At 48.8% G+C, this 27624-nt stretch overlaps 5 long non-coding RNA genes across 5 annotated transcripts; all 5 read left to right on the top strand.

The window, feature by feature from the left end:
* Nucleotides 1–8765: 8765 nt before the first annotated feature.
* LOC118516581 lies at nt 8766–9029 on the top strand. Its single transcript, XR_004907933.1, has 3 exons — nt 8766–8808; nt 8865–8943; nt 9011–9029. It is a non-coding gene; the product is annotated as an uncharacterized LOC118516581 (long non-coding RNA).
* Nucleotides 9030–13417: 4388 nt separating this feature from the next.
* LOC118516585 lies at nt 13418–13681 on the top strand. Its single transcript, XR_004907937.1, has 3 exons — nt 13418–13460; nt 13517–13595; nt 13663–13681. It is a non-coding gene; the product is annotated as an uncharacterized LOC118516585 (long non-coding RNA).
* A 4385-nt stretch (nt 13682–18066) lies between these two features.
* Nucleotides 18067–18330, top strand: LOC118516586. Its single transcript, XR_004907938.1, has 3 exons — nt 18067–18109; nt 18166–18244; nt 18312–18330. It is a non-coding gene; the product is annotated as an uncharacterized LOC118516586 (long non-coding RNA).
* A 4384-nt stretch (nt 18331–22714) lies between these two features.
* LOC118516583 lies at nt 22715–22978 on the top strand. The gene is made up of 3 exons (XR_004907935.1): nt 22715–22757; nt 22814–22892; nt 22960–22978. It is a non-coding gene; the product is annotated as an uncharacterized LOC118516583 (long non-coding RNA).
* Nucleotides 22979–27360: 4382 nt separating this feature from the next.
* On the top strand, nt 27361–27624 carry LOC118516584. Its single transcript, XR_004907936.1, has 3 exons — nt 27361–27403; nt 27460–27538; nt 27606–27624. It is a non-coding gene; the product is annotated as an uncharacterized LOC118516584 (long non-coding RNA).

Genomic DNA, 27624 nt, shown 5'->3' with positions numbered 1-27624 from the left:
CTCAAAACCGTGTTGTGGTTGCCGTGTTTGTACCTTTCGTGTTGCTCCCGAATAATGAGATCGGTTCCGTAGTCTCGCCGAGGAAGGATGATCGGGTTCCGTGAGGAATTGTTGATGCCTACGCATTCCGTCAAACGTCCCCCCACTCTCAGGATCCCGTGGTCGTTCAGAATAGGCGTTGGCCCTTCCTGCATTGAATCAACCACCTTGCGTGAATTGGACGCCCAATTCCGTATCTCGAAGCCCCCTTTCGCGTGAATATAGCGAACCGTTTTAGCTAGCTCAGCAGCTTCCTCTTCCGTTTCCACGTTGACAAGCATGTCATCGACATAATGTTCCTCTTCGATGCATTCCACCGCTCGCGGGAAATCCTGCCGGAAACGTGATGCATTTCGGTTTTTCACGAACTGTGCGCTAGTGGGCGAGCATGCTGCACCAAACGTCATAACGGTAACCACGTAAACAGCAGGTTCGCCTCGAAGGTCGTCCCAGAATATCATTTGGCTGCGTTGGTCGTCCTTCTTCATTCCTACTCGATAGAACATCTCGCGAATATCACCGACGCTACAGCGGCGCTGGTCTTCACATGGCAGGGCCGGGATTCAAATCCCCATGAGTAGTCATGCAGCTTTTTGATGAAACTTTCGTTTTGTTTTTTTTTTTTTATGTGGAGTTTCTGTTTTCCAGTCGTTTTAGCATAATTTGTGGCCGACCTTTTACCCGACATTTAATGCGTTCGCGCATTTTCGCCTCGAGGACGCGTTTATTTAGACCAACGACGACGGTTTTGAGACGATAAGTGTCATCGTTTTTTTAAACTATGTCGTCGCCTATGAACATGCTCATTGTAGTATTATTGTACCGGCACCAGTGATGGCACCGACGTACGCGTTGTACAAACAACCAGATCACTCCCATTGGCACTCCTTTTGCCCCCGGCCCCGTCGTTTTTAGTCCCCCGTGGGGGTAGTTGTGAAAAAATCACGAATTTTCAACACTGCCGCATAGACGCACGCCCATACAAAGCTGGCCGCGTTGATCGGGCCCTTCTCAGGCGGCGAGCAGTACTGGCAGCTGTGCGCGCTGTACAAGCCATCATTCCCACTGGCGCACCTTTTCCCAGCATCGCGAATCACCGGCGTCGTTGTTAGTTTCGCCTCACAGTAGTGCGCCAAACACGCGCGCACCCAGCACTGCACTATAAACGCACCGCATTCATACTGGCCCGGCAACGCGGTCGCTTCTCGCACAATGTTTGAATATCGAACGGTGCAAGGTAATGAATTGTATGGGTGTAAATAAACAAATGATGTGTGTGTGTGTGTGTGTGTGTGTGTGTGTGCGTGCGTGCGTGCGTGATGTACAAGTTGTGTTCGTTGCGCAGTGCTGTCTGCCCAGCACTGTGTATTGCCCAGGTGCCCATATACTGCTACGGGTAAAACCCAGTCAAGGAACCCTCTTCTGGGTGGTGGTGGTTGATGAAGTTTGTGAAGCAATTTTATTCGATCCTTCGATACAATCTCAAAACTGTGTACAATTATCAGACCAAACCATGTGTGTTGTGTTGTTCACGGGCAAAGCTGGTCCCTGAATGCGGAATGGGAATGCGAATGGGAAGAAAACAAAAGTAAGCTTTAGATAGAAATAAAACTACATTTCTATGTAATTGAAACAGTGGCCGTGCAGTGGCTATTTATTGTTTATTTTAAATGCGTAATGGTCTAACGTAATGGTAAAGTAATCCTCCTTGGCCACCTCGTTCTCGTTCTCGTTGGTCGTTGGCTATTCATGTGCCGAGCGCATGCGTCGTACCGTGGTCCAAAATCTAGCCGGATCTAGCACATTGAGCGGGTGCTGCGCTCGGTGGTATACCGGCGCGCTCTTCGGTCCTAGCATTTCGTCATTGTCCAAAAGCAAATGTGGAGCCAGCACCAAAAACAGCTGTTCAGCCCACCCTGGCAGGCGACAGCTGGCAAAGGCTAACTGCCAACATGGTAGCCCGAGATGCTCGATGCTCATGCGTAAGTATGTCGTAAAGGAGTCCGCCAACAGTGTCCACTTCCACGATCCCACTTCCAACAAATAAATTTCCGGACGGGTTGTAACATTTGTCTTGTACACGAGCAAAACGAAACCCCTGTCACCTATGCGCTCGAGCTCGAAAACAGTTCCCGGTCCTTTCAGTTCGAGGTTCTGGATGTGCGTCAATTTAGGTATGTAGAGGTGGCCTACACGTAATTTTGCGCTCTTCGAATAGTTGTACGTCCAGCTCGTGTGCATCCCATCGGTCGACATGTAAAAACGCTTCATGTCGTCCGGCATAAAAACGAAGTTCTTGTATTCCCAAACCCTTAAATCTGCCGCTGTGCATGGTCCGTTGTCATCTGATGTCACGTTGCTCACTCGTGGCAGCTCGTTCAGTTTTTTCTCCAGTTCAAACGTCAGTTGCTCCAGGTGCAACGTATCATTGCGACGGTTTCCGATCTTACGGCTGGCCATTTTCGATAAAATATGTTGCTGATATGAGACACAGTGGAAAAAGCGTCTGTTGCACACGTCAGCTTGCTAAATAATGGTTTCAACGCATGCCTGACTTTTACTTATTAATTATTCCTATGGATGGTTTCCAATGTGTGCTGAGATGTGTTTTCAATTCACACTGTTATTATCTAATGTTGTCTAGTAGGCATACAGAGATTTGCCGTGTTTCTCATGTTTTCAATTTAGTGTTTCGTGTTCCGTGTGCCGGCCTCGCATTCGTCCCGTTACACACAGTGTTTGAAAGTGTATGCTCGACGTTAATTCGACGTCTTTGCGTTGAAAACACCACAGGCGGGCGGCCTGCCCCCCGGACAGAATTCGGAGGCTTCCTGTTACCTCCGCTCGATCCAGTTACCAAATACACGAAAGAAAGCTCGCGCGAGTGATTTGTGTTTGCTGTGCACATCCTGCCAGGCTTACCAATGCGCGTGTGCTGAGTCTCTCCAGCATCCAGGACTGCCTGAGATGCGTGCAAGTGGCCATCGCGTGATGGAGAGTGTTTCGTGCGCGTGGATGTCTGCCGGTCTGCCGGGGGGCAGTGTGTTGTAATTGTTGTTTCACACGCTCTTCTGCTAGACGATACTTCTGGATGCTGAATGCGCGGTACGTCCAGTGCATACGTTGGGTGAGTAGTTTCGCATTCCGCTAACGATGACGGTAACATCAACCACCGTGTTCCGGACACCAACGGATGTGCTTGATTATTCTCACGGTGATGTTTTTTTTTTTTTTTGCTCCGTCGCAGGAACGCACAGGAACGGAACATCTAGCCGTCGTTTGACGATGTACGAAACAAGGATTTGGGCATCGGGTAAGAGCGCACATACCGTTCACTTTCGCAAATTCAGCCAAATACTGTCACACGTTCTTAACCACTGTCCGTTTGTTGCAGCTCCCGATTGCAGCCCCGCCACGCGTCCAGGAAGTGGTCCGAGAATCAATATAGTGCTGGAACGCTCTCCTGAAGACACCGATGTTGAAACGCGGTTGAATTTTTTAGAAATCTTTAATGCAGAGAGAAATCAAAAAATTAGTACATTTGTTCGTCGTTTCCAGACTGCTCTTGCTCATTCCCGTCGGGTAGGCGCGAGCTCCCTTTTTCCGATCTTTCCTCTTCTTTCTTGTTGTTTCTTGTTTCTTGTTCTATAAAGTTTCCAACATTGTCCCCCCAAGTGCGCCACGGTTAAATATATTTGTTAGGCGATAATAAACACCTCAATGCTAAAAGGTTTATAAATTAGCGACTTTATAAACCCGATCTTCGTGATGACACACCTCTCTTTCGCGATTGTACAAACCGTGGCTTCACGTCCCATCTTCTGTCAGTTGCCTCGTGTGTGTGTGCGTTTGTTTGTTTGTTTATTTGCTTGCTTGCTGTTTGTTACTTTCGCTATATTCTGTATTCGACTCTTGCCGTGCGGTTTTCTACTAAGCTGATACATCTAAGACTGCTAATTTGTGTGCGGGTCTAACGTAAGTTCCACTGCTCGTTTGTACCGTGGCTTGCCTAACTTGACCGTCCATTTCTTCCAGAATAAATCTGCTGAATGCTGCGCCATTCGCCCCGACGAGCGGATTGTAGCAGGGCTATCACAGAAAACTGCCGGTGGTTTGCTTCCATCAGAGCTCCCAAGGAGCAGGTGATTAGGTGTTATAGGGTCAGCCAGTCCGTCGTTCAGGGGCACGTAGGTAAGTGGTCTCGAATTAAGGATGAGTTCGATCTCCGTGAACGTTGACAGCATTACTTCATCCGTAGGGCGCTTGGGGAACACGAACTGATTCAGTACCTTCTTCACGGAACGTACCAAACGCTCCCAGCAGCCGCCAAAGTGAGGCGCCCCAGGCGGGTTAAATGTACACTTCATCCGCGGTCCGCAGAACTCGGTCATCAGAACATCGTGATCAACCTCTTCGGCACCGACGAAGTTGGTACCTCTGTCGCTGATCACTTCTAGGGGCGTTCCACGTCTAGCGATGAATCAGCGAAACGCCAGTACGCATGACGCTGTGGTGAGGGACGCCGCTATCTCGAGATGTACAGCTCTCGACGTGAGGCAGTAAAAACGGGCGGAAGTAGTCGATCCCTGTGAAGGAAAAGGCACGTTAATAAAATGCGGTTCTTTGTACGGTATCCTTAATTCGCACGGTACCGCATCCTTAATTCGCTCAAAACCGTGTTGTGGTTGCCGTGTTTGTACCTTTCGTGTTGCTCCCGAATAATGAGATCGGTTCCGTAGTCTCGCCGAGGAAGGATGATCGGGTTCCGTGAGGAATTGTTGATGCCTACGCATTCCGTCAAACGTCCCCCCACTCTCAGGATCCCGTGGTCGTTCAGAATAGGCGAGAGCTTATAGATGCTGCTTTTCTTCTCGACCCCCCTTTTCCACGGGTGCTTTTGCGGGGTCTGTTTGCGCAAGCTGACGATTTCGCTGTTGTAGGCCCTTCCTGCATTGAATCAACCACCTTGCGTGAATTGGACGCCCAATTCCGTATCTCGAAGCCCCCTTTCGCGTGAATATAGCGAACCGTTTTAGCTAGCTCAGCAGCTTCCTCTTCCGTTTCCACGTTGACAAGCATGTCATCGACATAATGTTCCTCTTCGATGCATTCCACCGCTCGCGGGAAATCCTGCCGGAAACGTGATGCATTTCGGTTTTTCACGAACTGTGCGCTAGTGGGCGAGCATGCTGCACCAAACGTCATAACGGTAACCACGTAAACAGCAGGTTCGCCTCGAAGGTCGTCCCAGAATATCATTTGGCTGCGTTGGTCGTCCTTCTTCATTCCTACTCGATGGAACATCTCGCGAATATCACCGACGCTACAGCGGCGCTGGTCTTCACATGGCATGGCCGGGATTCAAATCCCCATGAGCAGTCATGCAGCTTTTTGATGAAACTTTCGTTTTGTTTTTTTTTTTTTATGTGGAGTTTCTGTTTTCCAGTCGTTTTAGCATAATTTGTGGCCGACCTTTTACCCGACGTTTAATGCGTTCGCGCATTTTCGCCTCGAGGACGCGTTTATTTAGACCAACGACGACGGTTTTGAGACGATAAGTGTCATCGTTTTTTTTAAACTATGTCGTCGCCTATGAACATGCACATTGTAATATTATTGTACCGGCACCAGTGATGGCACCGACGTACGCGTTGTACAAACAACCAGATCACTCCCATTGGCACTCCTTTTGCCCCCGGCCCCGTCGTTTTTAGTCCCCCGTGGGGGTAGTTGTGAAAAAATCACGAATTTTCAACACTGCCGCATAGACGCACGCCCATACAAACCTGGCCGCGTTGATCGGGCCCTTCTCAGGCGGCGAGCAGTACTGGCAGCTGTGCGCGCTGTACAAGCCATCATTCCCACTGGCGCACCTTTTCCCAGCATCGCGAATCACCGGCGTCGTTGTTAGTTTCGCCTCACAGTAGTGCGCCAAACACGCGCGCACCCAGCACTGCACTATAAACGCACCGCATTCATACTGGCCCGGCAACGCGGTCGCTTCTCGCACAATGTTTGAATATCGAACGGTGCAAGGTAATGAATTGTATGGGTGTAAATAAACAAATGATGTGTGTGTGTGTGTGTGTGTGTGTGTGCGTGCGTGCGTGCGTGATGTACAAGTTGTGTTCGTTGCGCAGTGCTGTCTGCCCAGCACTGTGTATTGCCCAGGTGCCCATATACTGCTACGGGTAAAACCCAGTCAAGGAACCCTCTTCTGGGTGGTGGTGGTTGATGAAGTTTGTGAAGCAATTTTATTCGATCCTTCGATACAATCTCAAAACTGTGTACAATTATCAGACCAAACCATGTGTGTTGTGTTGTTCACGGGCAAAGCTGGTCCCTGAATGCGGAATGGGAATGCGAATGGGAAGAAAACAAAAGTAAGCTTTAGATAGAAATAAAACTACATTTCTATGTAATTGAAACAGTGGCCGTGCAGTGGCTATTTATTGTTTATTTTAAATGCGTAATGGTCTAACGTAATGGTAAAGTAATCCTCCTTGGCCACCTCGTTCTCGTTCTCGTTGGTCGTTGGCTATTCATGTGCCGAGCGCATGCGTCGTACCGTGGTCCAAAATCTAGCCGGATCTAGCACATTGAGCGGGTGCTGCGCTCGGTGGTATACCGGCGCGCTCTTCGGTCCTAGCATTTCGTCATTGTCCAAAAGCAAATGTGGAGCCAGCACCAAAAACAGCTGTTCAGCCCACCCTGGCAGGCGACAGCTGGCAAAGGCTAACTGCCAACATGGTAGCCCGAGATGCTCGATGCTCATGCGTAAGTATGTCGTAAAGGAGTCCGCCAACAGTGTCCACTTCCACGATCCCACTTCCAACAAATAAATTTCCGGACGGGTTGTAACATTTGTCTTGTACACGAGCAAAACGAAACCCCTGTCACCTATGCGCTCGAGCTCGAAAACAGTTCCCGGTCCTTTCAGTTCGAGGTTCTGGATGTGCGTCAATTTAGGTATGTAGAGGTGGCCTACACGTAATTTTGCGCGCTTCGAATAGTTGTACGTCCAGCTCGTGTGCATCCCATCGGTCGACATGTAAAAACGCTTCATGTCGTCCGGCATAAAAACGAAGTTCTTGTATTCCCAAACCCTTAAATCTGCCGCTGTGCATGGTCCGTTGTCATCTGATGTCACGTTGCTCACTCGTGGCAGCTCGTTCAGTTTTTTCTTCAGTTCAAACGTCAGTTTCTCCAGGTGCAACGTATCGTTGCGACGGTTTCCGATCTTACGGCTGGCCATTTTCGATAAAATATGTTGCTGATATGAGACACAGTGGAAAAAGCGTCTGTTGCACACGTCAGCTTGCTAAATAATGGTTTCAACGCATGCCTGACTTTTACTTATTAATTATTCCTATGGATGGTTTCCAATGTGTGCTGAGATGTGTTTTCAATTCACACTGTTATTATCTAATGTTGTCTAGTAGGCATACAGAGATTTGCCGTGTTTCTCATGTTTTCAATTTAGTGTTTCGTGTTCCGTGTGCCGGCCTCGCATTCGCCCGTTACACACAGTGTTTGAAAGTGTATGCTCGACGTTAATTCGACGTCTTTGCGTTGAAAACACCACAGGCGGGCGGCCTGCCCCCCGGACAGAATTCGGAGGCTTCCTGTTACCTCCGCTCGATCCAGTTACCAAATACACGAAAGAAAGCTCGCGCGAGTGATTTGTGTTTGCTGTGCACATCCTGCCAGGCTTACCAATGCGCGTGTGCTGAGTCTCTCCAGCATCCAGGACTGCCTGAGATGCGTGCAAGTGGCCATCGCGTGATGGAGAGTGTTTCGTGCGCGTGGATGTCTGCCGGTCTGCCGGGGGGCAGTGTGTTGTAATTGTTGTTTCACACGCTCTTCTGCTAGACGATACTTCTGGATGCTGAATGCGCGGTACGTCCAGTGCATACGTTGGGTGAGTAGTTTCGCATTCCGGTAACGATGACGGTAACATCAACCACCGTGTTCCGGACACCAACGGATGTGCTTGATTATACTCACGGTGATGTTTTTTTTTTTTTTTTTGCTCCGTCGCAGGAACGCACAGGAACGGAACATCTAGCCGTCGTTTGACGATGTACGAAACAAGGATTTGGGCATCGGGTAAGAGCGCACATACCGTTCACTTTCGCAAATTCAGCCAAATACTGTCACACGTTCTTAACCACTGTCCGTTTGTTGCAGCTCCCGATTGCAGCCCCGCCACGCGTCCAGGAAGTGGTCCGAGAATCAATATAGTGCTGGAACGCTCTCCTGAAGACACCGGTGTTGAAACGCGGTTGAATTTTTTAGAAATCTTTAATGCAGAGAGAAATCAAAAAATTAGTAAAAAATTAGTTCGTCGTTTCAACCTCGTTTCCAGACTGCTCTTGCTCATTCCCGTCGGGTAGACGCGAGCTCCCTTTTTCCGATCTTTCCTCTTCTTTCTTGTGTTCCTTTGCTTTCCAACATTGTCCCCCCAAGTGCGCCACGGTTAAATATATTTGTTAGGCGATAATAAACACCTCAATGCTAAAAGGTTTATAAATTACCGACTTTATAAACCCGATCTTCGTGATGACACACCTTTCTTTCGCGATTGTACAAACCGTGGCTTCACGTCCCATCTTCTGTCAGTTGCCTCGTGTGTGTGTGCGTTTGTTTGTTTGTTTATTTGCTTGCTTGCTGTTTGTTACTTTCGCTATATTCTGTATTCGACTCTTGCCGTGCGGTTTTCTACTAAGCTGATACATCTAAGACTGCTAATTTGTGTGCGGGTCTAACGTAAGTTCCACTGCTCGTTTGTACCGTGGCTTGCCTAACTTGACCGTCCTTTCCAGGTATTATTGAGACAATTCGTCCTTTTGGCGTGTTATTCGTGTTATAGGGTCGGCCAGTCCGTCGTTCAGGGGCACGTAGGTAAGTGGTCTCGAATTAAGGATGAGTTCGATCTCCGTGAACGTTGACAGCATTACTTCATCCGTAGGGCGCTTGGGGAACACGAACTGATTCAGTACCTTCTTCACGGAACGTACCAAACGCTCCCAGCAGCCGCCAAAGTGAGGCGCCAGTATGCATGACGCTGTGTTGAGGGACGCCGCTATCTCGAGATGTACAGCTCTCGACGTGAAGCAGAGAAAACGGGCCGAAGTAGTCGATCCCTGTGAAGGAAAAGGCACGTTAATAAAATGCGGTTCTTTGTTGTGGTAAATTACCCATTAGCGGTGGCTCCGGTCGCGCGTTGTTCACTTTGCACCACTGACAATCTCTCCTAACGCGTCGATATTCCCCCAGCAGTTTAGGGATGTGGTACCGCATCCTTAATTCGCTCAAAACCGTGTTGTGGTTGCCGTGTTTGTACCTTTCGTGGTGCTCCCGAATAATGAGATCGGTTCCGTAGTCTCGCCGAGGAAGGATGATCGGGTTCCGTGAGAAATTGTTGATGCCTACGCATTCCGTCAAACGTCCCCCCACTCTCAGGATCCCGTGGTCGTTCAGAATAGGCGAGAGCTTATAGATGCTGCTTTTCTTCTCGACCCCCCTTTTCCACGGGTGCTTTTGCGGGGTCTGTTTGCGCAAGCTGACGATTTCGCTGTTGTAGGCCCTTCCTGCATTGAATCAACCACCTTGCGTGAATTGGACGCCCAATTCCGTATCTCGAAGCCCCCTTTCGCGTGAATATAGCGAACCGTTTTAGCTAGCTCAGCAGCTTCCTCTTCCGTTTCCACGTTGACAAGCATGTCATCGACATAATGTTCCTCTTCGATGCATTCCACCGCTCGCGGGAAATCCTGCCGGAAACGTGATGCATTTCGGTTTTTCACGAACTGTGCGCTAGTGGGCGAGCATGCTGCACCAAACGTCATAACGGTAACCACGTAAACAGCAGGTTCGCCTCGAAGGTCGTCCCAGAATATCATTTGGCTGCGTTGGTCGTCCTTCTTCATTCCTACTCGATGGAACATCTCGCGAATATCACCGACGCTACAGCGGCGCTGGTCTTCACATGGCATGGCCGGGATTCAAATCCCCATGAGCAGTCATGCAGCTTTTTGATGAAACTTTCGTTTTGTTTTTTTTTTTTTTATGTGGAGTTTCTGTTTTCCAGTCGTTTTAGCATAATTTGTGGCCGACCTTTTACCCGACGTTTAATGCGTTCGCGCATTTTCGCCTCGAGGACGCGTTTATTTAGACCAACGACGACGGTTTTGAGACGATAAGTGTCATCGTTTTTTTTTAAACTATGTCGTCGCCTATGAACATGCACATTGTAATATTATTGTACCGGCACCAGTGATGGCACCGACGTACGCGTTGTACAAACAACCAGATCACTCCCATTGGCACTCCTTTTGCCCCCGGCCCCGTCGTTTTTAGTCCCCCGTGGGGGTAGTTGTGAAAAAATCACGAATTTTCAGCACTGCCGCATAGACGCACGCCCATACAAACCTGGCCGCGTTGATCGGGCCCTTCTCAGGCGGCGAGCAGTACTGGCAGCTGTGCGCGCTGTACAAGCCATCATTCCCACTGGCGCACCTTTTCCCAGCATCGCGAATCACCGGCGTCGTTGTTAGTTTCGCCTCACAGTAGTGCGCCAAACACGCGCGCACCCAGCACTGCACTATAAACGCACCGGCATTCATACTGGCCCGGCAATGCGGTCGCTTCTCGCACAATGTTTGAATATCGTACGGTGCAAGGTAATGAATTGTATGGGTGTAAATAAACAAATGATGTGTGTGTGTGTGTGTGTGTGTGTGCGTGCGTGCGTGCGTGCGTGATGTACAAGTTGTGTTCGTTGCGCAGTGCTGTCTGCCCAGCACTGTGTATTGCCCAGGTGCCCATATACTGCTACGGGTAAAACCCAGTCAAGGAACCCTCTTCTGGGTGGTGGTGGTTGATGAAGTTTGTGAAGCAATTTTATTCGATCCTTCGATACAATCTCAAAACTGTGTACAATTATCAGACCAAACCATGTGTGTTGTGTTGTTCACGGGCAAAGCTGGTCCCTGAAATGCGGAATGGGAATGCGAATGGGAAGAAAACAAAAGTAAGCTTTAGATAGAAATAAAACTACATTTCTATGTAATTGAAACAGTGGCCGTGCAGTGGCTATTTATTGTTTATTTTAAATGCGTAATGGTCTAACGTAATGGTAAAGTAATCCTCCTTGGCCACCTCGTTCTCGTTCTCGTTGGTCGTTGGCTATTCATGTGCCGAGCGCATGCGTCGTACCGTGGTCCAAAATCTAGCCGGATCTAGCACATTGAGCGGGTGCTGCGCTCGGTGGTATACCGGCGCGCTCTTCGGTCCTAGCATTTCGTCATTGTCCAAAAGCAAATGTGGAGCCAGCACCAAAAACAGCTGTTCAGCCCACCCTGGCAGGCGACAGCTGGCAAAGGCTAACTGCCAACATGGTAGCCCGAGATGCTCGATGCTCATGCGTAAGTATGTCGTAAAGGAGTCCGCCAACAGTGTCCACTTCCACGATCCCACTTCCAACAAATAAATTTCCGGACGGGTTGTAACATTTGTCTTGTACACGAGCAAAACGAAACCCCTGTCACCTATGCGCTCGAGCTCGAAAACAGTTCCCGGTCCTTTCAGTTCGAGGTTCTGGATGTGCGTCAATTTAGGTATGTAGAGGTGGCCTACACGTAATTTTGCGCGCTTCGAATAGTTGTACGTCCAGCTCGTGTGCATCCCATCGGTCGACATGTAAAAACGCTTCATGTCGTCCGGCATAAAAACGAAGTTCTTGTATTCCCAAACCCTTAAATCTGCCGCTGTGCATGGTCCGTTGTCATCTGATGTCACGTTGCTCACTCGTGGCAGCTCGTTCAGTTTTTTCTTCAGTTCAAACGTCAGTTTCTCCAGGTGCAACGTATCGTTGCGACGGTTTCCGATCTTACGGCTGGCCATTTTCGATAAAATATGTTGCTGATATGAGACACAGTGGAAAAAGCGTCTGTTGCACACGTCAGCTTGCTAAATAATGGTTTCAACGCATGCCTGACTTTTACTTATTAATTATTCCTATGGATGGTTTCCAATGTGTGCTGAGATGTGTTTTCAATTCACACTGTTATTATCTAATGTTGTCTAGTAGGCATACAGAGATTTGCCGTGTTTCTCATGTTTTCAATTTAGTGTTTCGTGTTCCGTGTGCCGGCCTCGCATTCGCCCGTTACACACAGTGTTTGAAAGTGTATGCTCGACGTTAATTCGACGTCTTTGCGTTGAAAACACCACAGGCGGGCGGCCTGCCCCCCGGACAGAATTCGGAGGCTTCCTGTTACCTCCGCTCGATCCAGTTACCAAATACACGAAAGAAAGCTCGCGCGAGTGATTTGTGTTTGCTGTGCACATCCTGCCAGGCTTACCAATGCGCGTGTGCTGAGTCTCTCCAGCATCCAGGACTGCCTGAGATGCGTGCAAGTGGCCATCGCGTGATGGAGAGTGTTTCGTGCGCGTGGATGTCTGCCGGTCTGCCGGGGGGCAGTGTGTTGTAATTGTTGTTTCACACGCTCTTCTGCTAGACGATACTTCTGGATGCTGAATGCGCGGTACGTCCAGTGCATACGTTGGGTGAGTAGTTTCGCATTCCGGTAACGATGACGGTAACATCAACCACCGTGTTCCGGACACCAACGGATGTGCTTGATTATACTCACGGTGATGTTTTTTTTTTTTTTTTTGCTCCGTCGCAGGAACGCACAGGAACGGAACATCTAGCCGTCGTTTGACGATGTACGAAACAAGGATTTGGGCATCGGGTAAGAGCGCACATACCGTTCACTTTCGCAAATTCAGCCAAATACTGTCACACGTTCTTAACCACTGTCCGTTTGTTGCAGCTCCCGATTGCAGCCCCGCCACGCGTCCAGGAAGTGGTCCGAGAATCAATATAGTGCTGGAACGCTCTCCTGAAGACACCGGTGTTGAAACGCGGTTGAATTTTTTAGAAATCTTTAATGCAGAGAGAAATCAAAAAATTAGTAAAAAATTAGTTCGTCGTTTCAACCTCGTTTCCAGACTGCTCTTGCTCATTCCCGTCGGGTAGACGCGAGCTCCCTTTTTCCGATCTTTCCTCTTCTTTCTTGTGTTCCTTTGCTTTCCAACATTGTCCCCCCAAGTGCGCCACGGTTAAATATATTTGTTAGGCGATAATAAACACCTCAATGCTAAAAGGTTTATAAATTACCGACTTTATAAACCCGATCTTCGTGATGACACACCTTTCTTTCGCGATTGTACAAACCGTGGCTTCACGTCCCATCTTCTGTCAGTTGCCTCGTGTGTGTGTGCGTTTGTTTGTTTGTTTATTTGCTTGCTTGCTGTTTGTTACTTTCGCTATATTCTGTATTCGACTCTTGCCGTGCGGTTTTCTACTAAGCTGATACATCTAAGACTGCTAATTTGTGTGCGGGTCTAACGTAAGTTCCACTGCTCGTTTGTACCGTGGCTTGCCTAACTTGACCGTCCTTTCCAGGTATTATTGAGACAATTCGTCCTTTTGGCGTGTTATTCGTGTTATAGGGTCGGCCAGTCCGTCGTTCAGGGGCACGTAGGTAAGTGGTCTCGAATTAAGGATGAGTTCGATCTCCGTGAACGTTGACAGCATTACTTCATCCGTAGGGCGCTTGGGGAACACGAACTGATTCAGTACCTTCTTCACGGAACGTACCAAACGCTCCCAGCAGCCGCCAAAGTGAGGCGCCAGTATGCATGACGCTGTGTTGAGGGACGCCGCTATCTCGAGATGTACAGCTCTCGACGTGAAGCAGAGAAAACGGGCCGAAGTAGTCGATCCCTGTGAAGGAAAAGGCACGTTAATAAAATGCGGTTCTTTGTTGTGGTAAATTACCCATTAGCGGTGGCTCCGGTCGCGCGTTGTTCACTTTGCACCACTGACAATCTCTCCTAACGCGTCGATATTCCCCCAGCAGTTTAGGGATGTGGTACCGCATCCTTAATTCGCTCAAAACCGTGTTGTGGTTGCCGTGTTTGTACCTTTCGTGGTGCTCCCGAATAATGAGATCGGTTCCGTAGTCTCGCCGAGGAAGGATGATCGGGTTCCGTGAGAAATTGTTGATGCCTACGCATTCCGTCAAACGTCCCCCCACTCTCAGGATCCCGTGGTCGTTCAGAATAGGCGAGAGCTTATAGATGCTGCTTTTCTTCTCGACCCCCCTTTTCCACGGGTGCTTTTGCGGGGTCTGTTTGCGCAAGCTGACGATTTCGCTGTTGTAGGCCCTTCCTGCATTGAATCAACCACCTTGCGTGAATTGGACGCCCAATTCCGTATCTCGAAGCCCCCTTTCGCGTGAATATAGCGAACCGTTTTAGCTAGCTCAGCAGCTTCCTCTTCCGTTTCCACGTTGACAAGCATGTCATCGACATAATGTTCCTCTTCGATGCATTCCACCGCTCGCGGGAAATCCTGCCGGAAACGTGATGCATTTCGGTTTTTCACGAACTGTGCGCTAGTGGGCGAGCATGCTGCACCAAACGTCATAACGGTAACCACGTAAACAGCAGGTTCGCCTCGAAGGTCGTCCCAGAATATCATTTGGCTGCGTTGGTCGTCCTTCTTCATTCCTACTCGATGGAACATCTCGCGAATATCACCGACGCTACAGCGGCGCTGGTCTTCACATGGCATGGCCGGGATTCAAATCCCCATGAGCAGTCATGCAGCTTTTTGATGAAACTTTCGTTTTGTTTTTTTTTTTTTTATGTGGAGTTTCTGTTTTCCAGTCGTTTTAGCATAATTTGTGGCCGACCTTTTACCCGACGTTTAATGCGTTCGCGCATTTTCGCCTCGAGGACGCGTTTATTTAGACCAACGACGACGGTTTTGAGACGATAAGTGTCATCGTTTTTTTTTAAACTATGTCGTCGCCTATGAACATGCACATTGTAATATTATTGTACCGGCACCAGTGATGGCACCGACGTACGCGTTGTACAAACAACCAGATCACTCCCATTGGCACTCCTTTTGCCCCCGGCCCCGTCGTTTTTAGTCCCCCGTGGGGGTAGTTGTGAAAAAATCACGAATTTTCAGCACTGCCGCATAGACGCACGCCCATACAAAGCTGGCCGCGTTGATCGGGCCCTTCTCAGGCGGCGAGCAGTACTGGCAGCTGTGCGCGCTGTACAAGCCATCATTCCCACTGGCGCACCTTTTCCCAGCATCGCGAATCACCGGCGTCGTTGTTAGTTTCGCCTCACAGTAGTGCGCCAAACACGCGCGCACCCAGCACTGCACTATAAACGCACGGCATTCATACTGGCCCGGCAATGCGGTCGCTTCTCGCACAATGTTTGAATATCGTACGGTGCAAGGTAATGAATTGTATGGGTGTAAATAAACAAATGATATGTGTGTGTGTGTGTGTGTGTGCGTGCGTGCGTGCGTGCGTGATGTACAAGTTGTGTTCGTTGCGCAGTGCTGTCTGCCCAGCACTGTGTATTGCCCAGGTGCCCATATACTGCTACGGGTAAAACCCAGTCAAGGAACCCTCTTCTGGGTGGTGGTGGTTGATGAAGTTTGTGAAGCAATTTTATTCGATCCTTCGATACAATCTCAAAACTGTGTACAATTATCAGACCAAACCATGTGTGTTGTGTTGTTCACGGGCAAAGCTGGTCCCTGAAATGCGGAATGGGAATGCGAATGGGAAGAAAACAAAAGTAAGCTTTAGATAGAAATAAAACTACATTTCTATGTAATTGAAACAGTGGCCGTGCAGTGGCTATTTATTGTTTATTTTAAATGCGTAATGGTCTAACGTAATGGTAAAGTAATCCTCCTTGGCCACCTCGTTCTCGTTCTCGTTGGTCGTTGGCTATTCATGTGCCGAGTGCATGCGTCGTACCGTGGTCCAAAATCTAGCCGGATCTAGCACATTGAGCGGGTGCTGCGCTCGGTGGTATACCGGCGCGCTCTTCGGTGCTAGCATTTCGTCATTGTCCAAAAGCAAATGTGGAGCCAGCACCAAAAACAGCTGTTCAGCCCACCCTGGCAGGCGACAGCTGGCAAAGGCTAACTGCCAACATGGTAGCCCGAGATGCTCGATGCTCATGCGTAAGTATGTCGTAAAGGAGTCCGCCAACAGTGTCCACTTCCACGATCCCACTTCCAACAAATAAATTTCCGGACGGGTTGTAACATTTGTCTTGTACACGAGCAAAACGAAACCCCTGTCACCTATGCGCTCGAGCTCGAAAACAGTTCCCGGTCCTTTCAGTTCGAGGTTCTGGATGTGCGTCAATTTAGGTATGTAGAGGTGGCCTACACGTAATTTTGCGCGCTTCGAATAGTTGTACGTCCAGCTCGTGTGCATCCCATCGGTCGACATGTAAAAACGCTTCATGTCGTCCGGCATAAAAACGAAGTTCTTGTATTCCCAAACCCTTAAATCTGCCGCTGTGCATGGTCCGTTGTCATCTGATGTCACGTTGCTCACTCGTGGCAGCTCGTTCAGTTTTTTCTTCAGTTCAAACGTCAGTTTCTCCAGGTGCAACGTATCGTTGCGACGGTTTCCGATCTTACGGCTGGCCATTTTCGATAAAATATGTTGCTGATATGAGACACAGTGGAAAAAGCGTCTGTTGCACACGTCAGCTTGCTAAATAATGGTTTCAACGCATGCCTGACTTTTACTTATTAATTATTCCTATGGATGGTTTCCAATGTGTGCTGAGATGTGTTTTCAATTCACACTGTTATTATCTAATGTTGTCTAGTAGGCATACAGAGATTTGCCGTGTTTCTCATGTTTTCAATTTAGTGTTTCGTGTTCCGTGTGCCGGCCTCGCATTCGCCCGTTACACACAGTGTTTGAAAGTGTATGCTCGACGTTAATTCGACGTCTTTGCGTTGAAAACACCACAGGCGGGCGGCCTGCCCCCCGGACAGAATTCGGAGGCTTCCTGTTACCTCCGCTCGATCCAGTTACCAAATACACGAAAGAAAGCTCGCGCGAGTGATTTGTGTTTGCTGTGCACATCCTGCCAGGCTTACCAATGCGCGTGTGCTGAGTCTCTCCAGCATCCAGGACTGCCTGAGATGCGTGCAAGTGGCCATCGCGTGATGGAGAGTGTTTCGTGCGCGTGGATGTCTGCCGGTCTGCCGGGGGGCAGTGTGTTGTAATTGTTGTTTCACACGCTCTTCTGCTAGACGATACTTCTGGATGCTGAATGCGCGGTACGTCCAGTGCATACGTTGGGTGAGTAGTTTCGCATTCCGGTAACGATGACGGTAACATCAACCACCGTGTTCCGGACACCAACGGATGTGCTTGATTATACTCACGGTGATGTTTTTTTTTTTTTTTTTGCTCCGTCGCAGGAACGCACAGGAACGGAACATCTAGCCGTCGTTTGACGATGTACGAAACAAGGATTTGGGCATCGGGTAAGAGCGCACATACCGTTCACTTTCGCAAATTCAGCCAAATACTGTCACACGTTCTTAACCACTGTCCGTTTGTTGCAGCTCCCGATTGCAGCCCCGCCACGCGTCCAGGAAGTGGTCCGAGAATCAATATAGTGCTGGAACGCTCTCCTGAAGACACCGGTGTTGAAACGCGGTTGAATTTTTTAGAAATCTTTAATGCAGAGAGAAATCAAAAAATTAGTAAAAAATTAGTTCGTCGTTTCAACCTCGTTTCCAGACTGCTCTTGCTCATTCCCGTCGGGTAGACGCGAGCTCCCTTTTTCCGATCTTTCCTCTTCTTTCTTGTGTTCCTTTGCTTTCCAACATTGTCCCCCCAAGTGCGCCACGGTTAAATATATTTGTTAGGCGATAATAAACACCTCAATGCTAAAAGGTTTATAAATTACCGACTTTATAAACCCGATCTTCGTGATGACACACCTTTCTTTCGCGATTGTACAAACCGTGGCTTCACGTCCCATCTTCTGTCAGTTGCCTCGTGTGTGTGTGCGTTTGTTTGTTTGTTTATTTGCTTGCTTGCTGTTTGTTACTTTCGCTATATTCTGTATTCGACTCTTGCCGTGCGGTTTTCTACTAAGCTGATACATCTAAGACTGCTAATTTGTGTGCGGGTCTAACGTAAGTTCCACTGCTCGTTTGTACCGTGGCTTGCCTAACTTGACCGTCCTTTCCAGGTATTATTGAGACAATTCGTCCTTTTGGCGTGTTATTCGTGTTATAGGGTCGGCCAGTCCGTCGTTCAGGGGCACGTAGGTAAGTGGTCTCGAATTAAGGATGAGTTCGATCTCCGTGAACGTTGACAGCATTACTTCATCCGTAGGGCGCTTGGGGAACACGAACTGATTCAGTACCTTCTTCACGGAACGTACCAAACGCTCCCAGCAGCCGCCAAAGTGAGGCGCCAGTATGCATGACGCTGTGTTGAGGGACGCCGCTATCTCGAGATGTACAGCTCTCGACGTGAAGCAGAGAAAACGGGCCGAAGTAGTCGATCCCTGTGAAGGAAAAGGCACGTTAATAAAATGCGGTTCTTTGTTGTGGTAAATTACCCATTAGCGGTGGCTCCGGTCGCGCGTTGTTCACTTTGCACCACTGACAATCTCTCCTAACGCGTCGATATTCCCCCAGCAGTTTAGGGATGTGGTACCGCATCCTTAATTCGCTCAAAACCGTGTTGTGGTTGCCGTGTTTGTACCTTTCGTGGTGCTCCCGAATAATGAGATCGGTTCCGTAGTCTCGCCGAGGAAGGATGATCGGGTTCCGTGAGAAATTGTTGATGCCTACGCATTCCGTCAAACGTCCCCCCACTCTCAGGATCCCGTGGTCGTTCAGAATAGGCGAGAGCTTATAGATGCTGCTTTTCTTCTCGACCCCCCTTTTCCACGGGTGCTTTTGCGGGGTCTGTTTGCGCAAGCTGACGATTTCGCTGTTGTAGGCCCTTCCTGCATTGAATCAACCACCTTGCGTGAATTGGACGCCCAATTCCGTATCTCGAAGCCCCCTTTCGCGTGAATATAGCGAACCGTTTTAGCTTGCTCAGCAGCTTCCTCTTCCGTTTCCACGTTGACAAGCATGTCATCGACATAATGTTCCTCTTCGATGCATTCCACCGCTCGCGGGAAATCCTGCCGGAAACGTGATGCATTTCGGTTTTTCACGAACTGTGCGCTAGTGGGCGAGCATGCTGCACCAAACGTCATAACGGTAACCACGTAAACAGCAGGTTCGCCTCGAAGGTCGTCCCAGAATATCATTTGGCTGCGTTGGTCGTCCTTCTTCATTCCTACTCGATGGAACATCTCGCGAATATCACCGACGCTACAGCGGCGCTGGTCTTCACATGGCATGGCCGGGATTCAAATCCCCATGAGCAGTCATGCAGCTTTTTGATGAAACTTTCGTTTTGTTTTTTTTTTTTTTTATGTGGAGTTTCTGTTTTCCAGTCGTTTTAGCATAATTTGTGGCCGACCTTTTACCCGACGTTTAATGCGTTCGCGCATTTTCGCCTCGAGGACGCGTTTATTTAGACCAACGACGACGGTTTTGAGACGATAAGTGTCATCGTTTTTTTTTTAAACTATGTCGTCGCCTATGAACATGCACATTGTAATATTATTGTACCGGCACCAGTGATGGCACCGACGTACGCGTTGTACAAACAACCAGATCACTCCCATTGGCACTCCTTTTGCCCCCGGCCCCGTCGTTTTTAGTCCCCCGTGGGGGTAGTTGCGAAAAAATCACGAATTTTCAGCACTGCCGCATAGACGCACGCCCATACAAAGCTGGCCGCGTTGATCGGGCCCTTCTCAGGCGGCGAGCAGTACTGGCAGCTGTGCGCGCTGTACAAGCCATCATTTCCACTGGCGCACCTTTTCCCAGCATCGCGAATCACCGGCGTCGTTGTTAGTTTCGCCTCACAGTAGTGCGCCAAACACGCGCGCACCCAGCACTGCACTATAAACGCACGGCATTCATACTGGCCCGGCAATGCGGTCGCTTCTCGCACAATGTTTGAATATCGTACGGTGCAAGGTAATGAATTGTATGGGTGTAAATAAACAAATGATATGTGTGTGTGTGTGTGTGTGCGTGCGTGCGTGCGTGCGTGATGTACAAGTTGTGTTCGTTGCGCAGTGCTGTCTGCCCAGCACTGTGTATTGCCCAGGTGCCCATATACTGCTACGGGTAAAACCCAGTCAAGGAACCCTCTTCTGGGTGGTGGTGGTTGATGAAGTTTGTGAAGCAATTTTATTCGATCCTTCGATACAATCTCAAAACTGTGTACAATTATCAGACCAAACCATGTGTGTTGTGTTGTTCACGGGCAAAGCTGGTCCCTGGAATGCGGAATGGGAATGCGAATGGGAAGAAAACAAAAGTAAGCTTTAGATAGAAATAAAACTACATTTCTGTGTAATTGAAACAGTGGCCGTGCAGTGACTATTTATTGTTTATTTTAAATGCGTAATGGTCTAACGTAATGGTAAAGTAATCCTCCTTGGCCACCTCGTTCTCGTTCTCGTTGGTCGTTGGCTATTCATGTGCCGAGTGCATGCGTCGTACCGTGGTCCAAAATCTAGCCGGATCTAGCACATTGAGCGGGTGCTGCGCTCGGTGGTATACCGGCGCGCTCTTCGGTCCTAGCATTTCGTCATTGTCCAAAAGCAAATGTGGAGCCAGCACCAAAAACAGCTGTTCAGCCCACCCTGGCAGGCGACAGCTGGCAAAGGCTAACTGCCAACATGGTAGCCCGAGATGCTCGATGCTCATGCGTAAGTATGTCGTAAAGGAGTCCGCCAACAGTGTCCACTTCCACGATCCCACTTCCAACAAATAAATTTCCGGACGGGTTGTAACATTTGTCTTGTACACGAGCAAAACGAAACCCCTGTCACCTATGCGCTCGAGCTCGAAAACAGTTCCCGGTCCTTTCAGTTCGAGGTTCTGGATGTGCGTCAATTTAGGTATGTAGAGGTGGCCTACACGTAATTTTGCGCGCTTCGAATAGTTGTACGTCCAGCTCGTGTGCATCCCATCGGTCGACATGTAAAAACGCTTCATGTCGTCCGGCATAAAAACGAAGTTCTTGTATTCCCAAACCCTTAAATCTGCCGCTGTGCATGGTCCGTTGTCATCTGATGTCACGTTGCTCACTCGTGGCAGCTCGTTCAGTTTTTTCTTCAGTTCAAACGTCAGTTTCTCCAGGTGCAACGTATCGTTGCGACGGTTTCCGATCTTACGGCTGGCCATTTTCGATAAAATATGTTGCTGATATGAGACACAGTGGAAAAAGCGTCTGTTGCACACGTCAGCTTGCTAAATAATGGTTTCAACGCATGCCTGACTTTTACTTATTAATTATTCCTATGGATGGTTTCCAATGTGTGCTGAGATGTGTTTTCAATTCACACTGTTATTATCTAATGTTGTCTAGTAGGCATACAGAGATTTGCCGTGTTTCTCATGTTTTCAATTTAGTGTTTCGTGTTCCGTGTGCCGGCCTCGCATTCGCCCGTTACACACAGTGTTTGAAAGTGTATGCTCGACGTTAATTCGACGTCTTTGCGTTGAAAACACCACAGGCGGGCGGCCTGCCCCCCGGACAGAATTCGGAGGCTTCCTGTTACCTCCGCTCGATCCAGTTACCAAATACACGAAAGAAAGCTCGCGCGAGTGATTTGTGTTTGCTGTGCACATCCTGCCAGGCTTACCAATGCGCGTGTGCTGAGTCTCTCCAGCATCCAGGACTGCCTGAGATGCGTGCAAGTGGCCATCGCGTGATGGAGAGTGTTTCGTGCGCGTGGATGTCTGCCGGTCTGCCGGGGGGCAGTGTGTTGTAATTGTTGTTTCACACGCTCTTCTGCTAGACGATACTTCTGGATGCTGAATGCGCGGTACGTCCAGTGCATACGTTGGGTGAGTAGTTTCGCATTCCGGTAACGATGACGGTAACATCAACCACCGTGTTCCGGACACCAACGGATGTGCTTGATTATACTCACGGTGATGTTTTTTTTTTTTTTTTGCTCCGTCGCAGGAACGCACAGGAACGGAACATCTAGCCGTCGTTTGACGATGTACGAAACAAGGATTTGGGCATCGGGTAAGAGCGCACATACCGTTCACTTTCGCAAATTCAGCCAAATACTGTCACACGTTCTTAACCACTGTCCGTTTGTTGCAGCTCCCGATTGCAGCCCCGCCACGCGTCCAGGAAGTGGTCCGAGAATCAATATAGTGCTGGAACGCTCTCCTGAAGACACCGGTGTTGAAACGCGGTTGAATTTTTTAGAAATCTTTAATGCAGAGAGAAATCAAAAAATTAGTAAAAAATTAGTTCGTCGTTTCAACCTCGTTTCCAGACTGCTCTTGCTCATTCCCGTCGGGTAGACGCGAGCTCCCTTTTTCCGATCTTTCCTCTTCTTTCTTGTGTTCCTTTGCTTTCCAACATTGTCCCCCCAAGTGCGCCACGGTTAAATATATTTGTTAGGCGATAATAAACACCTCAATGCTAAAAGGTTTATAAATTACCGACTTTATAAACCCGATCTTCGTGATGACACACCTTTCTTTCGCGATTGTACAAACCGTGGCTTCACGTCCCATCTTCTGTCAGTTGCCTCGTGTGTGTGTGCGTTTGTTTGTTTGTTTATTTGCTTGCTTGCTGTTTGTTACTTTCGCTATATTCTGTATTCGACTCTTGCCGTGCGGTTTTCTACTAAGCTGATACATCTAAGACTGCTAATTTGTGTGCGGGTCTAACGTAAGTTCCACTGCTCGTTTGTACCGTGGCTTGCCTAACTTGACCGTCCTTTCCAGGTATTATTGAGACAATTCGTCCTTTTGGCGTGTTATTCGTGTTATAGGGTCGGCCAGTCCGTCGTTCAGGGGCACGTAGGTAAGTGGTCTCGAATTAAGGATGAGTTCGATCTCCGTGAACGTTGACAGCATTACTTCATCCGTAGGGCGCTTGGGGAACACGAACTGATGCAGTACCTTCTTCACGGAACGTACCAAACGCTCCCAGCAGCCGCCAAAGTGAGGCGCCAGTATGCATGACGCTGTGTTGAGGGACGCCGCTATCTCGAGATGTACAGCTCTCGACGTGAAGCAGAGAAAACGGGCCGAAGTAGTCGATCCCTGTGAAGGAAAAGGCACGTTAATAAAATGCGGTTCTTTGTTGTGGTAAATTACCCATTAGCGGTGGCTCCGGTCGCGCGTTGTTCACTTTGCACCACTGACAATCTCTCCTAACGCGTCGATATTCCCCCAGCAGTTTAGGGATGTGGTACCGCATCCTTAATTCGCTCAAAACCGTGTTGTGGTTGCCGTGTTTGTACCTTTCGTGGTGCTCCCGAATAATGAGATCGGTTCCGTAGTCTCGCCGAGGAAGGATGATCGGGTTCCGTGAGAAATTGTTGATGCCTACGCATTCCGTCAAACGTCCCCCCACTCTCAGGATCCCGTGGTCGTTCAGAATAGGCGAGAGCTTATAGATGCTGCTTTTCTTCTCGACCCCCCTTTTCCACGGGTGCTTTTGCGGGGTCTGTTTGCGCAAGCTGACGATTTCGCTGTTGTAGGCCCTTCCTGCATTGAATCAACCACCTTGCGTGAATTGGACGCCCAATTCCGTATCTCGAAGCCCCCTTTCGCGTGAATATAGCGAACCGTTTTAGCTTGCTCAGCAGCTTCCTCTTCCGTTTCCACGTTGACAAGCATGTCATCGACATAATGTTCCTCTTCGATGCATTCCACCGCTCGCGGGAAATCCTGCCGGAAACGTGATGCATTTCGGTTTTTCACGAACTGTGCGCTAGTGGGCGAGCATGCTGCACCAAACGTCATAACGGTAACCACGTAAACAGCAGGTTCGCCTCGAAGGTCGTCCCAGAATATCATTTGGCTGCGTTGGTCGTCCTTCTTCATTCCTACTCGATGGAACATCTCGCGAATATCACCGACGCTACAGCGGCGCTGGTCTTCACATGGCATGGCCGGGATTCAAATCCCCATGAGCAGTCATGCAGCTTTTTGATGAAACTTTCGTTTTGTTTTTTTTTTTTTTTATGTGGAGTTTCTGTTTTCCAGTCGTTTTAGCATAATTTGTGGCCGACCTTTTACCCGACGTTTAATGCGTTCGCGCATTTTCGCCTCGAGGACGCGTTTATTTAGACCAACGACGACGGTTTTGAGACGATAAGTGTCATCGTTTTTTTTTTAAACTATGTCGTCGCCTATGAACATGCACATTGTAATATTATTGTACCGGCACCAGTGATGGCACCGACGTACGCGTTGTACAAACAACCAGATCACTCCCATTGGCACTCCTTTTGCCCCCGGCCCCGTCGTTTTTAGTCCCCCGTGGGGGTAGTTGCGAAAAAATCACGAATTTTCAGCACTGCCGCATAGACGCACGCCCATACAAAGCTGGCCGCGTTGATCGGGCCCTTCTCAGGCGGCGAGCAGTACTGGCAGCTGTGCGCGCTGTACAAGCCATCATTTCCACTGGCGCACCTTTTCCCAGCATCGCGAATCACCGGCGTCGTTGTTAGTTTCGCCTCACAGTAGTGCGCCAAACACGCGCGCACCCAGCACTGCACTATAAACGCACGGCATTCATACTGGCCCGGCAATGCGGTCGCTTCTCGCACAATGTTTGAATATCGTACGGTGCAAGGTAATGAATTGTATGGGTGTAAATAAACAAATGATATGTGTGTGTGTGTGTGTGCGTGCGTGCGTGCGTGCGTGATGTACAAGTTGTGTTCGTTGCGCAGTGCTGTCTGCCCAGCACTGTGTATTGCCCAGGTGCCCATATACTGCTACGGGTAAAACCCAGTCAAGGAACCCTCTTCTGGGTGGTGGTGGTTGATGAAGTTTGTGAAGCAATTTTATTCGATCCTTCGATACAATCTCAAAACTGTGTACAATTATCAGACCAAACCATGTGTGTTGTGTTGTTCACGGGCAAAGCTGGTCCCTGGAATGCGGAATGGGAATGCGAATGGGAAGAAAACAAAAGTAAGCTTTAGATAGAAATAAAACTACATTTCTGTGTAATTGAAACAGTGGCCGTGCAGTGACTATTTATTGTTTATTTTAAATGCGTAATGGTCTAACGTAATGGTAAAGTAATCCTCCTTGGCCACCTCGTTCTCGTTCTCGTTGGTCGTTGGCTATTCATGTGCCGAGTGCATGCGTCGTACCGTGGTCCAAAATCTAGCCGGATCTAGCACATTGAGCGGGTGCTGCGCTCGGTGGTATACCGGCGCGCTCTTCGGTCCTAGCATTTCGTCATTGTCCAAAAGCAAATGTGGAGCCAGCACCAAAAACAGCTGTTCAGCCCACCCTGGCAGGCGACAGCTGGCAAAGGCTAACTGCCAACATGGTAGCCCGAGATGCTCGATGCTCATGCGTAAGTATGTCGTAAAGGAGTCCGCCAACAGTGTCCACTTCCACGATCCCACTTCCAACAAATAAATTTCCGGACGGGTTGTAACATTTGTCTTGTACACGAGCAAAACGAAACCCCTGTCACCTATGCGCTCGAGCTCGAAAACAGTTCCCGGTCCTTTCAGTTCGAGGTTCTGGATGTGCGTCAATTTAGGTATGTAGAGGTGGCCTACACGTAATTTTGCGCGCTTCGAATAGTTGTACGTCCAGCTCGTGTGCATCCCATCGGTCGACATGTAAAAACGCTTCATGTCGTCCGGCATAAAAACGAAGTTCTTGTATTCCCAAACCCTTAAATCTGCCGCTGTGCATGGTCCGTTGTCATCTGATGTCACGTTGCTCACTCGTGGCAGCTCGTTCAGTTTTTTCTTCAGTTCAAACGTCAGTTTCTCCAGGTGCAACGTATCGTTGCGACGGTTTCCGATCTTACGGCTGGCCATTTTCGATAAAATATGTTGCTGATATGAGACACAGTGGAAAAAGCGTCTGTTGCACACGTCAGCTTGCTAAATAATGGTTTCAACGCATGCCTGACTTTTACTTATTAATTATTCCTATGGATGGTTTCCAATGTGTGCTGAGATGTGTTTTCAATTCACACTGTTATTATCTAATGTTGTCTAGTAGGCATACAGAGATTTGCCGTGTTTCTCATGTTTTCAATTTAGTGTTTCGTGTTCCGTGTGCCGGCCTCGCATTCGCCCGTTACACACAGTGTTTGAAAGTGTATGCTCGACGTTAATTCGACGTCTTTGCGTTGAAAACACCACAGGCGGGCGGCCTGCCCCCCGGACAGAATTCGGAGGCTTCCTGTTACCTCCGCTCGATCCAGTTACCAAATACACGAAAGAAAGCTCGCGCGAGTGATTTGTGTTTGCTGTGCACATCCTGCCAGGCTTACCAATGCGCGTGTGCTGAGTCTCTCCAGCATCCAGGACTGCCTGAGATGCGTGCAAGTGGCCATCGCGTGATGGAGAGTGTTTCGTGCGCGTGGATGTCTGCCGGTCTGCCGGGGGGCAGTGTGTTGTAATTGTTGTTTCACACGCTCTTCTGCTAGACGATACTTCTGGATGCTGAATGCGCGGTACGTCCAGTGCATACGTTGGGTGAGTAGTTTCGCATTCCGGTAACGATGACGGTAACATCAACCACCGTGTTCCGGACACCAACGGATGTGCTTGATTATACTCACGGTGATGTTTTTTTTTTTTTTTTGCTCCGTCGCAGGAACGCACAGGAACGGAACATCTAGCCGTCGTTTGACGATGTACGAAACAAGGATTTGGGCATCGGGTAAGAGCGCACATACCGTTCACTTTCGCAAATTCAGCCAAATACTGTCACACGTTCTTAACCACTGTCCGTTTGTTGCAGCTCCCGATTGCAGCCCCGCCACGCGTCCAGGAAGTGGTCCGAGAATCAATATAGTGCTGGAACGCTCTCCTGAAGACACCGGTGTTGAAACGCGGTTGAATTTTTTAGAAATCTTTAATGCAGAGAGAAATCAAAAAATTAGTAAAAAATTAGTTCGTCGTTTCAACCTCGTTTCCAGACTGCTCTTGCTCATTCCCGTCGGGTAGACGCGAGCTCCCTTTTTCCGATCTTTCCTCTTCTTTCTTGTGTTCCTTTGCTTTCCAACATTGTCCCCCCAAGTGCGCCACGGTTAAATATATTTGTTAGGCGATAATAAACACCTCAATGCTAAAAGGTTTATAAATTACCGACTTTATAAACCCGATCTTCGTGATGACACACCTTTCTTTCGCGATTGTACAAACCGTGGCTTCACGTCCCATCTTCTGTCAGTTGCCTCGTGTGTGTGTGCGTTTGTTTGTTTGTTTATTTGCTTGCTTGCTGTTTGTTACTTTCGCTATATTCTGTATTCGACTCTTGCCGTGCGGTTTTCTACTAAGCTGATACATCTAAGACTGCTAATTTGTGTGCGGGTCTAACGTAAGTTCCACTGCTCGTTTGTACCGTGGCTTGCCTAACTTGACCGTCCTTTCCAGGTATTATTGAGACAATTCGTCCTTTTGGCGTGTTATTCGTGTTATAGGGTCGGCCAGTCCGTCGTTCAGGGGCACGTAGGTAAGTGGTCTCGAATTAAGGATGAGTTCGATCTCCGTGAACGTTGACAGCATTACTTCATCCGTAGGGCGCTTGGGGAACACGAA

The sequence above is a fragment of the Anopheles stephensi genome, unplaced genomic scaffold (assembly GCF_013141755.1).
Source record: "Anopheles stephensi strain Indian unplaced genomic scaffold, UCI_ANSTEP_V1.0 ucontig337, whole genome shotgun sequence".
Taxonomy (NCBI): domain Eukaryota; kingdom Metazoa; phylum Arthropoda; class Insecta; order Diptera; family Culicidae; genus Anopheles; species Anopheles stephensi.
Note: the sequence above shows the minus strand (reverse complement) of the source record. Positions and strands in the feature narration are given on the sequence as shown.